The sequence below is a fragment of the Hyaena hyaena genome, unplaced genomic scaffold, assembly GCF_003009895.1.
Source record: "Hyaena hyaena isolate Hyena2069 unplaced genomic scaffold, ASM300989v1 scaffold_321, whole genome shotgun sequence".
Lineage (NCBI taxonomy): Eukaryota > Metazoa > Chordata > Mammalia > Carnivora > Hyaenidae > Hyaena > Hyaena hyaena.
The window spans coordinates 1,377,858-1,393,081 of record NW_024080953.1 but is presented as its reverse complement, the minus strand read 5'-3'; the positions used below and the strand labels follow the sequence as shown (position 1 = coordinate 1,393,081).

General features: G+C 38.8%; 1 pseudogene; it reads right to left on the bottom strand.

Moving 5' to 3' along the window:
* Positions 1 to 12,941: 12,941 nt before the first annotated feature.
* Positions 12,942 to 14,926, bottom strand: LOC120242903 (annotated as a pseudogene).
* Positions 14,927 to 15,224: the final 298 nt, after the last annotated feature.

The following is a 15,224-nucleotide window of genomic DNA, read 5'->3' as shown; positions in this document are numbered from 1 at the left end:
TGAGTTCCTAGCTTTGGAATTGTTCATTCAAGGAGTATACACACTAAAAATAATAACTTTTATTGTTTTTTCTTATTAGAGAAATAATATATGGTTATCCTGCATTAGAAAATACAGATAGGCAAGGAAATCAATGAGATGAACATTGGTAACTAGCTTGATCACATATATGTTTTTACATGAATACAAATACAGAGTATGTGCTACTTTGAATACTTATAATAAGCATCTCTTCATTTATTTCCATTATCAATTTTCTTTTTTTTTTATTTTTTTATGTTTTATTTATTTCTAGGAGAGAGAGAGAGAGAGAGAGAGAGAGTGAATAGGGGAGGGTCAGAGAGAGAGGGAGTCACAGACTCTGAGACAGGCTCCAGGCTCCGAGCTGGCAGTCAGCACAGAGCCCGACGCGGGGCTCAAACCCACGAACCGCAAGATCATGACCTAAGCGAAAGTCGGACGCTCAACCGACTAAGCCACCCAGGCGCCCCTCCATTATCAATTTTAATACCTACATAGTATTATGTGTTATGGATGCACCAAAACTTAGTTGCATAATTCTTATTGCTGGGCATTTAGCTTGTTAGTGTACATATTTAAAAAGCTTTTCAGGTGAATGCAGTACACAGGAGGGGAATCATCTTACTGTCAAGAAGACCTGAACAAAAGGCTCCTGTCTTTTTATGGACCTGTCGGTCAGGGGGAGGGAGAGGGAGGATAAGGATAGTATTGGAAAGGTACTGAGTCAAAGTAAAGTGTCTCAGCGAAGCCCAATAAAGATGGCTCTAAATGGAGGCTTTTGGGTTAAGAATATAGATATGTACATGAGCATGGCTGGTTGGGGTGGGGAGAAAGAGGGCTGAGTCCTTGACTGCAACTTCTGCCAGAAAATTGCTATGCTTTGGCAGTACATCAAGTCTGGTGTGCGGAGGGCAACTTCTACCTATGAAGCCAGTCAGGCAAAGCCTTGTGATTTCCTATGATCAGGTCTAAAATATCACACATAGGATTTTGGCCTGGGGCTGGATTCCTCAGTAAATTATGACAAACTGCCAAAATTTGTCCAGTATCCTTTCCCACCTGAATATATGAGAGTGACAGTTGAAATGGAAGTTTGTCAGGCACTCAGTAGGAAGTGGGGTATACATATATTATATTCTGGGGTATATAAACTGACATCTGAGGGCAAGACACAGAATTCAGCATGACTGGTCAACTGAATGAGCCCTAGAGAATCCTAAACAGGCTAAGCCAGGATTTAATGTAATGGGTCCCCTCCTTTTGGGAGATGTGACTGAGTCATCTCCATATCCAGTAGGCTGAGGGCTCTACTTTTAGAGTGAATCCTAAGCACACATTCTGTGTGAATGCTTGGCTCTGCTCTGTGACCTCAGAAAGTTATGATAAATCTTCCAAATTTTGCTTAAAGTGTATTTATTTATTTTGAGAGAGGGACAGAGAAAGAGCATAAGCAGGGAAGGGGAAGAGAGAGAGAGAAAGAGACGGGGTGGTGGGTGGTGGGTTGTGGAGAGAGAGAGAGAGCAAGAATCCCACCATGCTCCACTCTGTCACAGCAGATCCTGACACAGGGCTTGAACTCACAAACTGTGAGATCATGACCTGAGCCAAGATCAAGAGTTAGACACTTACCTGCTTGAGCTACCCAGGTGCCCCAAATATTCAAAATGTTTATTTTTTCTCAGGAAATAATCTATTTTGGTTGATTCCTCTTGAGTTTCCTTTAAGCCCTCTTGATTATTTTCAACTTGCACTATTTCTCTGAGTAATGGGTTTTCTTAATCCATTACCCACTAAGTATATTGCTTGTATTAAGTTTTCCTGCTCCAAGATTTAAATACTGTAAAACTTAACAGAGAATAAGCACTCTCCGGTTATCTCATCCACACCCTTGATTATTTCATAAACTTTTATCACATCTCCTTTTAGTCTTCATTCTTTTGGCCTGGACTGTTCTTTCTTTTTTAACCCATAAAATGGATTATTCTTAAGCCCTTTGGCCACTATATGTGGACCTTCCTGAATTTCATTAAATTATTATTATTACTACTATTATTATTTTGAGTAACTATCATAGGAGAGAACTGTTGTAGGTTCTCAGAGAGGGACACAAAGTTGAATAACTTATGGTCCCTTATGAACGTACTATTCTCTTTCCTTGGCCTACAGAATTAGCCCATTGGGCCAAGTCTTTGGAGTGGAGTTAAGATAGGACATTGCATTTGCTAAGGACAATGTATTTGCTAAGCCACAGGGTTGTTTGACTCTTAAGTAATGAAGAGAAGAACTGATGGAAATTAATTTCTTTAATTCTTTGTGTCATGGAAATAGATTCTCCACAAGAATAAGGGTGAGTGGACCTCGTGGTTCCAGCTTTTGCCTAGAGTCTACCTTCCTGTAATGAGTTCTGACACCAGAATTAGGCCAAACTTTACAGGTTAAGGGTATCATCCTCCACAAGACTGCCCTCACTTTAGATACTGGCTGTAAGTTCAGGGGTGTCCAGGCCAACTTTTAACCTGATGGCTACAAATTTAGGGGTTCCCACTATCCTCTCAGGTTTGATAATATTTTAGGATGACTTAGAGAATTCAAGAAAGTGCTATACTTATAGTTTTTATTATAACAAAAGGATACAAAGCAAAATCAGCCAAAGGAAGAGACATGTAGGGCAGGTTGAGAAGGTCTCAAGAGCAAAGCTACCATCATCCTCAAGAATATATTGCCTTCCTGGACAACACATCTATTGTGATAATACACACAGCAGACGAAAGCTCACTTGAGCTTTGGTGTCCAGAGTTTTTACTGTGATTGCATGATATAAGCATGATTGAATCATTACCCATGTAGCTGAACTCAATCTCCAGACCCCTCCTTTTTCTGGAAGTTGAATTGATATTATATCACTTAAAACCTCAACCATCTGGCATGGCTATCCTCCATCCTGAGCCATCTCATTAGCATAAATGATCTAGGGTCCCACCATGAGTCTCCTTGTTAACAAACTATCAGGTAAAAGGTCTGAGGGACTGACCATGAATAAGAAAGACTCTCGTATTAATCCAAAAATTCCAGGGATGTAGAGATTACCTCCCAGGACCCAGAGGCAAAGGTCAGCCAAATTTTTGATTACACACTCCCCTTGGGGTCTCTCCCTAAGCACCTCAACATTGGCCTCAAGGAGTGATAGTTTCTCTTCTACCCTACAGGCCCTGTATTCACAACAGGTGCACTGCCTTCTGGTAGTACCTGCTCTCAGGCTGGCAGAACCAAGACATTACTCTGTAGCTAATTATTAGAGGTCAAGCAAATCCACACAAAATAGTCCAACGTGTACACAGGAAATACTCATATGATAGCAGGGAGATCGGTATTCTGCATTTCCAATCTGGTTTCTTTTTCTTCCTCCGTTTGTAGAAGACAAAGAAAGTTGAAAGATTCGGTTCTGCTTAGGACCATATACAGGTTTATTTCGCTCTGTGACTATCTAATACGGGAAAAAGAGTTGGAGAAATTGTATAGCAGCTGGCTTTCCATGATCTGACGTCTCGAGTACACTTAGTTGTCCTATGGATTGAGAGGATCCTACAGAAAGTATCTGTGCTTGAATTATCTAGCCAGTACTTCATCCAAGAAGGTTACCTATTTGGAAAGCAACAGCCATAGAGTGAGAATGAAGCCGGAGAATGAATAGAAGGTTGAGCTGGAGCCAGATTGTCTTTGTCAAGGGAGCTGTGCAGCAGAGAGGGAGGTCTCACTGGACTCCTTCAAAGAACTCAACATTTTGATGCCTGCCACACAAATAACATCAACCATATGCCTGGGTTAGCCAGAAAAGCAGCGGAGCCAAGATATTTAAAGTCAAGAGGTGTTTGCCTTTTACTCTGCCTCCATTCCATTTCTATCATTGAAGGAGCTCCCCAGGTCTCCCAAGGGAAGGTAGAGCTTTGAATCAGCTTTGAAGTTTTAAATGGACTGGAAATGTTTGGAATCTGCTCAAGACACCCTTAAGAACCTGAAGTGTATTCAATATAATATCATTAAAAGTGATGATTGGCAGGGGCACTTGGGTGGTTCAGTTGGTTAAACATCCAACTCTTGGTTTCCCCTCGTCGTTCGTGGGATAGAGCCCCACAACAGGCTGCACTGAGAGCATGGAGCCTGGTTGGGATTCTCTCCCTCCTCTCTCTCTGTCCCTCCCCTGCTTGCTCATGCTCTCACTCTCTCTCAAAATAAACACTAAAAAAAAATGCGACAATTGGTTAAACAAAACTACTTCATGTTTATACTCTACCAAGAAGAGAGTCTTTAAAAAATAAGCCAATTACATGCACATCCCTGCAATTCCACAGTTAGGAGTTGAGATGACAGGTGTAGTAGGTAATGTATGACAAGTTATATATATAAGGATGGTTATTGTGGCATTATTTGTAATAACCAAGCAACAGTTACAAGAAAAACAATAGCAACAAAAAACTAGAAACAACATAATGCTATCAGTAAGGTACTGGTTAAATCAATCGTCTCATAAACTCATATTTAAAACAAGACCTGTATGAACTGACCCCAAACAGCTCCAAGGTATTTCGTTAAATGAAAAACGCAGGGGTCAGCACAATGTGTACAAATCTTTAAAAACTGCTTGTATAAATATTTTTATAAAGTATTTACTGTATATAATGTATATACTGAAATACAAACTAAAAATGCTTCTGAAGAATCCAAAAGAAACTTAAGAGTGAGTTTTTTAAAATGAATGACTGGGAGACTTATATTTCACTTGATAACTTTAGGTGCTATTTGAGTTTGTTTCTAAAGGTATATGGTAATATTTTTAATGAAAAATTAAGTAAATAGGTGTTCAACAAGGTGAATGTACTTAATGTTACAATACCATATACTTGAAAATGGTCAAAACGGCAAGTTTTATGTTATGTGTATTTTTCTACAATAGAAAAGTAAACAAATACATGTAAATTAATTTTAAATAAAAGAAGTATCAAGAGGAAAATAAAGAGCGGCAGGAAGAGAGAGTGTGTGGGAGAGCTCTGAGGAGGCAGTAAAAGCAAATTCAATGCCTTGTCTTGTGACTCTCATTGAAGCCTATTGCACATGAGGCCTACTTAGGCTTTTATGGGGGGTTCAGAAAGGAGCCAGGACATGCATGTTTGTCTGGAATAAGATGGGGAGGGCAGCCTGGTAATTTTTATTTCCATCCGAGTTGTGATTAGACTCTGCACTGTTGTGTGAAATTAAAGAGCAGGAAGATTTATTGGGCAGTGTGACCAGTTTTCTACCTGAGTAACCAAGGGTTTGACTTGTACAGAGTTCCACGCAAAACCCGGGCTGGATTCTTGGGGAATGGGACACTGTCCTAGACCCATGGATACTGAGAACATCAGAGCCTTAAAGGACCCTGGGTATGTCCTCCTTTACTCGAGGACACTGAGACTCAGGGAGTGACATGTACTGATTCAAATTGCATGGATGCTAAATGACTGAACTAGTATTGTACTTCCAGCCCTGGTCAAGTACTGTTTTTCTAAAAAAGTAATACAAGCACTGTGCTAATCATGGCTTGACTACCTTCACTCAGCTCCTCTTCCTGTTAATTACCCAACATCTCCTCAGAATTGAGGTCTGGAGTTTGAGCATTATTCTTTTGATACACTGCAGGATTCCAATTGCTAATACCTTATCTAGAATGTTTTCACCTATATTCCATATGTGAGATTAGTGTATAGTTTTCTTTTTGTGCTACTCTTTTTTTTTACCAACTTGGTGATGTATGTTTTTTCATATTTTAGTATCTTAGAAATAAGGATGCAGCTGACACTTGATGTTGGCAAGGCCTAAGTCATGACATAGGTGTGATTTTTTGCGCCTGTGCCTGTGTGAACTTGTCTGAGACCTTCCACTGACATCTGCAGGAAGCGTAAGAAAGCTATGGCACTGGGATACCTGGATGGCTCAGTCAGTTGGGTGTCTGACTTCAGTTCAGGTCATGATCTCATTGCTTGTGAGTTTGAGCCCTGCATTGGGATCTGTGCTGACAGCTCAGAATGTGGAGCCTGCTTCATATTCTGTGTCTCCCTCTCTCTCTGCACCTGCCCCACTCACACTCTGTGTATGTGTGTGTCTCTCTCTCAAAATAAATAAACATCAAAAAGTTTTTTAAAAAGCTATGGCATTAAACTTGTAAATGTGAACATCAGCATTTGAGAACAAACAAACAAACAAAGAAACCCAGAGACACTAATAGACCTCCTTTTGGGAAAGGCAGTTTTGATGATACTCTTGATGGTATGGAGGACGATATTGTATGGAAAAAAACAGATCAACAGCTTTGAATTGAAAATGATTCAGAAGAGTTTGAGTTTGAGCATGAAGACCTTTTTTTTCTTTATGAAAGCACAAGACTGATAGAAGATAATTTTTAAAATAAGACTAAAGCAGTGCTTTCATACATTAAAAATAAAACTGTAAGTGCTAAGAAAGTATTTTTTAATGGTACATAAAATAATGTGAATTTTATAATCATTGGCATCTTAGATTAGATAAATATGTCAACAGTATCAAGCTTTAATGAATAAAGTCCCATCTTTTCTCTTTAAATAAAGAGTCCCATTTTTTTTTCCCTCTAGGCTTTGACTATTTAAAATAACATCATAATGGGGCGCCTGGGTGGCTTAGTCGGTTGAGCGTCTGACTTTCGCTTAGGTCATGATCTCGCGGTTCGTGGGTTCGAGCCCCGCGTCGGGCTCTGTGCTGACTGCCAGCTCAGAGCCTGGAGCCTGTTTCAGTCTGTGACTCCCTCTGTCTCTGACCCTCTCCTGCTCACGCTGTCTCTCTCTCTCTCTCCTAGAAATAAATAAAACATTTTAAAAAAATAAATAAATAAATAGAATAACATCATAAATCTTTAAAGGTCAACTAACACTCAGCTATGAACTAATGTAATCCTGAGATCTTTTCCAATGCAAGGTTTTTAAGTACCATTTTAAACGATTCTATTGCTTCTATGCTAAATGGTCTATTTATATTTTCCTTATTTCAGGATCCATTTTGGTAAACTGTATTTTTACTAGGAAATCACCTATTTTCCTCAGGATTCCAGTTTGTTGTCATAGGTTTCTCTTATTATATTTTTAAATTTCTCCTATACTTGTCATCTTTTGCAGAATTCTTAATTTATCTACTTTTGCATGGTTTTTCTTAATTATGTCAGATCTTTTGCAAAGGAGGGCGTTTATATTTATTAGTACTTTCTACCTTTTTTCTATTACTTTCATTTTAACTCTAATCTTGATTAATTTGCTCTTCCCAATTTTTTTTACTTTGTTCTTCTTTTTTCTAATTTCTTAAGATAAAAATGAACCTTATTTTTTATATTTTCTTGAATAATGAAATCACTTAAGGTGTATATTTTCTTCTGAGAACAGTTTCCACTGTGACATTTGGGTTTTGGTAAAATGTGATCTCTTTTTCATTGCTTTATAGATACTGTATTTATAATTTTGTTTTATTTGGTTTTTAGTCTTCCTTACATTATTTATTTTCAACTTTATTGAATTAAGATGAGAGAACGTGGTTTTTAGAATCTGTTAAGGTTTTTATTGTGGTCAAATATGCGTGATTTTTGTAAATATTCTATGGGTACTCCAAAATGTTTTGTTGTTTGTTTGAGAGATATTAGACTCTATACAGAAATATTACACCAAATTTATCGATTGTATTATTCAATTCCTATGGCATCCCATGGTGTTATATACCAGATTTGTCCAATTCTGAAATAAAGCATTAAACTCTATTACTATAAATGCATTTTATCAAATTCTTCTTGTATTTCATATAATTTTTTGCCTTATATATTCGGCTGTTATTTTGTTTTGATTATACACATATCAAAAGTTCAGAAATAACAGAAGTAAAACCAATGAATCACTGAAGTAGGAGTTAGTAGAAGTTTTTTATACATATACCAAAGAGACAGTTTGCCAAAACATGAACTGAGCTCAGGGGTATATTGTTCTGAAGCAGCTTATGTAATGAGAAAGCAGTGACTGTTTATTCTTCACAGAAATTGGTTATAAAATTAGAATCTTCCTATAAGGTAGGGAATTGATCAGTGGTTATCTCAGATCAACCTTGGGAAACTGTGTAACTATTGCTTATGGTTTCTAGAGGCACAAGCAAGAAATGACCTAGGTCACATTAGCATTGCAAAATAAGCTAAATTAAACTTTATTTGTATGACTGACCTAGTTTTATCTGCTCAGGGAATTTTCAAGGCTGGTCTTTGTTGTTTTTTTGTTTTGTTTTGTTTTGTTTTTAACAACTTACACATTGCTCAGCCTGTGGTTATCTACATATGTATTTTATCTGTATATCTATATCTGTCTTTATAGTGACCTATTTATTCTAAGTTTTGTTAATCACTACCATGTGTTCCTTATCATGTTGGGCTCTGCTGTTTGACTAGAGCCCCTTCTAAAGTATTTAGTGGGAAAACATAGGTGTTACTCTCTGTCTTCTTACATGTCTGCAATCTTCTTTCACTGTGGAGACTGAATTACGTCTTGGGTGGTCATGGAGCTCTTGAGGTGAAGTCCTTTTCTGTCAGACATGTGTAGATGGTATTCTGCTAACTTCTGGCTGCTGGTGATGCAGATAAGAGGTCTGGTTCTGTTTCTTTATAATAAGGCAACCTTCTATGTGGTAAAAAAAATTTCCCCTTAGAGTTCAAAAATTTTACCAGTATACTCCTAAGTGTGTGCATGTGTATGTGTGTCTGGGTATGCATGTGATTCAATCTCTAGTTCAATCTATTTCTTGGTCCAAGAAATATGTCTCCTTTTATATGCTTAATCATCATCTTTCTTTCATATGTACTTTTTCTCCATCCAGATTTCCTATATTGCATGCTAAGTCTCTTGGGTATATCCTAAGTCTCTTGTCTTCTCTCTGAGGCTTTCAGTCACTTTTTGTTTTTGCTCTGTGCTTCAAGATATTTTCTCCATTTGGAGGGCACTCGTGGGGATGAGCACTGGGTGTTATGTGGAAACTAATTTGACAATAAACTATTTGTAAAATAAATAAATAAATAAATAAATAGGGAAAAAAAGATATTTTCTCCATTTGATCTTCTAGCCCACTAATTTAGGTCTCAACAGTGATCATTCTCTTCTTTCATTTATGCACAGTATTATTCTAAAAATCTTTTCTATTTTTCTTCCATTTCCCATTGTCTCCCTCCCTCTCCCTCCCCACTCTGGTTCCCACCTTTCTTCTCTCTTTCTCTCTCTCCTTCTCCACTCTCTCATTCTCTTCTTAGTGCTAAAGGTCTTTCTTTTTTTCTTGCACTTGTACCTTCTTGGTATTTGTTCTGTTTGTTCTGGTTGATCTTCCTGTCTGCTACTGAGCCTCTTCGGATATGTTATTTCTTTTGTTGAATCAGTGGGGCTCAAGGCTCTTTGTGGAGTGTCGTAAGAGGCAGCAGTCATAGATATGGTCAAAGGCAAAGTGGTTTCCTCTCTTTGAGCTCATTTGTGTAGAGATAAACTGGTCATAAGACTTTTATTGAAGCAGGGAGAAAGATACCCTTCTCCCTGGTCTGATTCTCTCAGCCTCAGAGGCAGGGAAGACACAGCTTTCCATTCAGTTCCTTCTTGTATTTTGGGGACCAGAAAAAAGTCATATATTCATGTGGGGCTGAAATCAATCTTTACTCTTAGGATCCACAAGATCTTGGAGAGCCAAGTTTTCCCTGGACATATTGGTTTGTTTTCATCCTGAGCACTTCCATTGATGGTCTGTCTTTGTAGTCTTGATAGGGGAATCCTGGCACCCTTTATCCCCTCCAGGATTCATACAGTGCCCACAGCCTCACATTTATTCATACACCCATAAGTCTTAGCTGCCATTTGATAAAAGGCTGTATTTGCTAGTTGGAGAGAAGGCAACTGTACTCAAACTGCCATCTTCTTGGTGTTCTAGTCCTTAGGTACTTAGTAAGTGCTTAGAAGGCTTGAGTACTTCTTGTGATGTCTAATTCTGTGACCTATACATCATCATTATAATGAAGGGGGAGAAGGAGAAAGAAGAGAAGGAAAAGGAGGGGGAGGAGAATAAGAGAATGAAGAGGAAGAAAAGGAAGAAAAGCATGACACCAGTGCCAAAACTCTTTAGTGATACAGCTATCTTTTGAAGACTGGTTCTTAGTACCAAGAGATTTCCTTAAATCAGTGTCTGCATCCAATATGACCTTTCCACCTTCCTAACTGCCTAATTTTATGAGGAGTGCACCTGTGGGTCTGTATTTCTGGATCTGTTAGTATATGAACGATTGCCTAATCTTGCCCTGGTGCTCATGGTTGCATAAAGAAAAGAGATTAAATGTTAGCTATCTGGGGCCAAAGTGCACACATAGGAAAACGACCTGCATCATGGTAATAGGCTTATTAATGATAAACAGATCCCTTCAAACCCTGATTTGAGAAAAAGAAACGCCTACTTTATGTTAGATCTACTTCTTGGACTTTGTTGTTAAGATGGCTTTGGCACTGCATCTTTGAAAGGAGAAAAAAAGAAATCAATCCTATCCCACAATAAGCCCAGTATTGCTTGCAGGATCACCTGGCAGCTCATTTATTCCTTTCTGGGCCACATGGTCAGGTGACAGGCACTTTTGCTTTCTGTGTCCAGTTATCAAACTTCAATCTTTGGCTGGGCAGATGTGTATATATGCATGGGTATCTGTGTGCATATGTGTATGTGGGAGTATGTGGGATTGTACTAGGATTTGGGCTTGTCTGAATATCAATAGTGATTGACCCAACTTAAGTTCCTCTCTTTTTTTCAAAAAAATTTTTAGTGTTTATTTTTGAGAGAGCAAGAGAGAGCTAGTGGAGGAAGGGCAGAAAGAGAGGGAGACACAGAATCTGAAGCAGACTCCAGGCTCTAAGCAGGCTGCACAGAGCCCGATGGCGGGGGGCGGGGGGGGGCGGGGCTTGAAGTCATGAACCGCGAGATCATGACCTGAGCCAAAGTTGGACTGAGCCACACAGGCACTTCTTAAGTTCCTCTCCTTAATAGCACCTTGAAGAGATTATAGTACCTGAGAGCTCATAAGGATATACAAAAATATGTAAAAGAGTGAATCTTCTCTTTGGAATAAGTTTACAATGATTAACACGTACATACACTTATGTAGCAGCTTACAAATAATATGCATATCTAACTTCACTGTGGTTCACATATCAATCACCATCCTTCCTTACTGGGGTATCCATGAAACACTCAGGCAAGAGTGGCTGGGAAGCATCTTGTCCTTTCCTCCTCTTAGATACCTCAACTCCTATAGCTACACTAGTCTGGCTGCTTCTTAGTGTCAAGGTTGAAAGCTTCACTGTGAAGAAATCTCTTTTCTCAACTTATCACAGGTTGATGTCCAGTTCTTATATTATTGGATTTATGTCTCCACTGCATAGAGGTGTGATCCTGTTGTTTTCTCATTTTTCTCTACCTAATAGGTGTTGCACACTTATTAGAAGTATGACTCCTGTGTACACTGGTTTTTAGAGTGATGTGAGGAATTTTGGATTGGGAGAAGGGACAGAGAGAAAGTGCTGAGATGAAGGGAGCAGCAACATTTTGGAGCCGAAGGTACACAAACAACATAATTGGTAGCGTGCATGTACAAGTGTGCATACATGCGCACATATGTGTGTTCCCACACACTTGCATACACTTTGTATTACTAATGTCATTGTGCCTCTCCGCTGACATAAATTTTAACTTAAAAGTTGTCTCCATATCTATTCTGGCTAGCACAAATCACAGGAACCTTAGGAAATACTTCTAGTGACAATTGTTAAACTTCACAATTGCTAAAGAAGTAAAATCTTCTCTGAGGCACTTAAAAATAAGATAGGTTTTCACCTGGAATTGTCCTCTTGTGTAAAGTGGTGTGAAGATGACTTCTCAAACTCATCGCTAAATCTTTGATTCTGTGATCACTTAGAACTAGAGAGACATTCCTATAGCAAGCCAGTTAAAAATTAATTATAATTATGTCACAGCTTAAGTCACAGGCATCTGGTATTCATCCAATTCCTTCTTATCCATTAGTCCATTACACATGGCTTTTTTATATGACATGCTGTCCTCAGCAGAAATAAAAAAGATTGTTTCAGAGATACCCATTGACATGTCATTCACTACAATAAACCCTTGTAAGTGATATAAAGGGTAGAATTTTAATTGCAGATTCAGGGGTAAAGTTCTCATTACTAACTCTGCTCCTGGCTGTACGTGCACCAGCCTAGAAGGAAAGATGAAAAGACCTAACCAGAGATGACTAAAAAGGGGGTAGGGAGTGATGCAAGAACTTACAAACATTTGAGAGCTACAAAAATAGAAAGAGTTCTGAGCACAGATAGAATTAGATCTAAAATTAGGAAGAATCTTGGAGACCACTGTCAGGTTAAAAGAGATTAAAATGAACAATAATGACAAAATTCTAAAATTGTAGCTTTTGGGTTGTAACCTAAGCTTAATTTCGAAGATAAGTTTATTTCACGTATTTTTATTTAGTTCAGCTTTTAAAACTCCCAAAGTGGGGCGCCTGGGTGGCTTAGTCGGTTAAGCGTCCGTCTTTCGCTTAGGTCGTGATTTCGCGGTTCGTGGGTTCGAGCCCCGCGTCGGGCTCTGTGCTGACTGCCAGCTCGGAGCCTGGAGCCTGTTTCAGTCTGTGACTCCCTCTCTCTCTGACCCTCCCCTGTTCACGCTGTCTCTCTCTCTCTCTCCTAGAAATAAATAAAAATATTAAAAAAAAAAACCTCCCAAAGCAACATTTTAAATCCAGTTGTTATTTCTAGGAAGAAAATACCCATAAGAACATTTTTTTTTTTAACAGCCTTGAGGTCTTTTATTTTATTTTTTTACATTTATCATGCCATGAATTCATAAGGAATGGGCTCCAGCAGCTCAGTCTCCTTTCCATTGGTTCTCACGAAGTGTGCTTCTCTGGGCGGGGCAGGTTGGCGCTTCAGCTGAACCCAAGTACCCTTCTCCTTGGCTTCCTTCTTTTTCTGATCATTTTCTTTCACACGCTTCAGGAAGCTGTCTCGGCTCTTTGAGTGCTTAACATGCTCGTATTGTACGTTAATTCTCTTAGCAAGAATCTTTCCCTTAACTTGCTTGTTTACGACGATGCCAACAGCATGCTGGGTAACATTGTAGTTATTCCAGTTTTGCCTGGGGCATCCCTTTTTGAACAGTGCCCATTCCCTTGATGTCCACAATATCACCTTTCTTGCAAACTCGCATGTATGTTGCCAAAGGAAAAACTCCATGTTTCCTAAAAGGCCTAGAGAACATGTAGCGTGTGCCCCTCCTCTTTCCCTTTGTGTTGGTCATTTTGGCGAATTACTGGAAGATGGCCGTTCCGGCCGAAAGGCCCCATAAGAACATTTTCAGAATATTTTCTTTTCCAGGAGTTTCCATGGCATCATGAACAACTTTACTTTTCCACTTAAATCTTCTATATTTACAAAGGTCTTAAGAGTGCATGATTATTCAGATTTAAGTAGTAAAATAATCATACAGTTTTATAGCTAGATCTAAAAGAACCTGCTGTAGAAATTATGTATAGTGCTTATAAAAATGTGCAGTTTAGTTGAACTTACTTTCCTATCATAGAATCTATGTTTATGGATTGACCACAGTGTTTCCTTCTAGGCAGATGCCTACATTTTCTTATCTTTCCTGGTAATGTCAATCTGCTCCTCATTGCTGTTTAGGATGTTAGCCATGTGTTTGTCAATGGTCAAAATAACCAGAGCATGGCTTGATAAGGTTTTCCTCACCCATGGGAAGGCTATCTCTTGCCTTGTGGCTATAACCTGAAATATTTGACCAAATCATCCTTTCATAAATGTTTCTTGTAAAGTTGATCTGTTTGCTGCTTTTGTTTTCCATGATTCAGCAGACACTCTGATGTAGTTGAAGTTGGCTTCAATATGGCCAATCCACTTGAATATACCATCTTGTACCCTCAAAGCACTTTCAGTTCAGAAAAGAAAGTGGCTGACAGGGAGAAGCAAAGAACATTAGATTAGTAGTCAGTGCCTGGTCTAAAGTAGGTGTTCAATTAAAAGAAACACACATATTTTAAAAAATAGATAAATGGATTCTAGCACCAGCCCTGTCACTATTTATCTAAGAGAACTTGGGCACATCTCTTTACCAATTTGGGCCCATTTCTTCATCTGTTAAAAACCCTAGTCCACTGAACTGAAGTCATCATGAGGAGATTTTCACTTAAGAATTATCACCCTCGCTGGGCAACTGAGTCACCTACAACTTGGGAGCCCCCACAACTACTGATGCCTAGACTGTACCTCTAGTGATCAGGTTTTGATTGGTTTGGAGATGGATCTATGCATTTATATATTTTAAAAGGTCCCATGGTGACTCTAATGTGCAACCACAACTGAGAGCAGCTACCCAGATGAAAGCTTTCTAGAATCTTTTTCCTCCCTGTGGGAGAAAGACTAATTCATCTGCTTAGATGGCCAAAGTCTAACAATTTTTCCAGCTTTCTCTATTGGGCAGCTCTATGGGGTTTATGATTTGACCTGACCTCCTTTGGATCATGTTCTGCTCAGCCTTGTGGAATGCCACCCAGGAGTAGACAGCCCCTGCAGGGGAGGTCTGTGATTCTGGTTGGTTGCATTCAATTCAAGGAGAATGTAAGAAGCTCAATTTTGATATGGTAAAGCTGACATTTAGATTCCTTTCTCAAGTCTATGTCAATTTATTATTTTAAACTCAAGAGGAGGGAAACCATACTAACAAACATCACCAAATCTAATGCTACCCAAGTGTCATGATGATTAATTAAGGTACGTTCTTTAATATAAACAGTAACAAACTACCCAGGTATTTACTCTTATCTACAGTCTCCTACCAGATCTAAAATTATGAATACTTGGAGATGTAGTGCAGCAGCATCACTTTGATGATGGCTGGCAAATAACAATGCAGTACCAATACTGTTATGATTTCCTGTCATAGAATATAGTATTAAATTAAGGAGAATGCCATAGTGGATAGCAGTGAAGTGAGAATCCAGAGGCTTGGATTCAAGAATCAGACATTTGGATACCTGGACAAGTCTCTCTGAGCTTAATTTTTTTTTCATC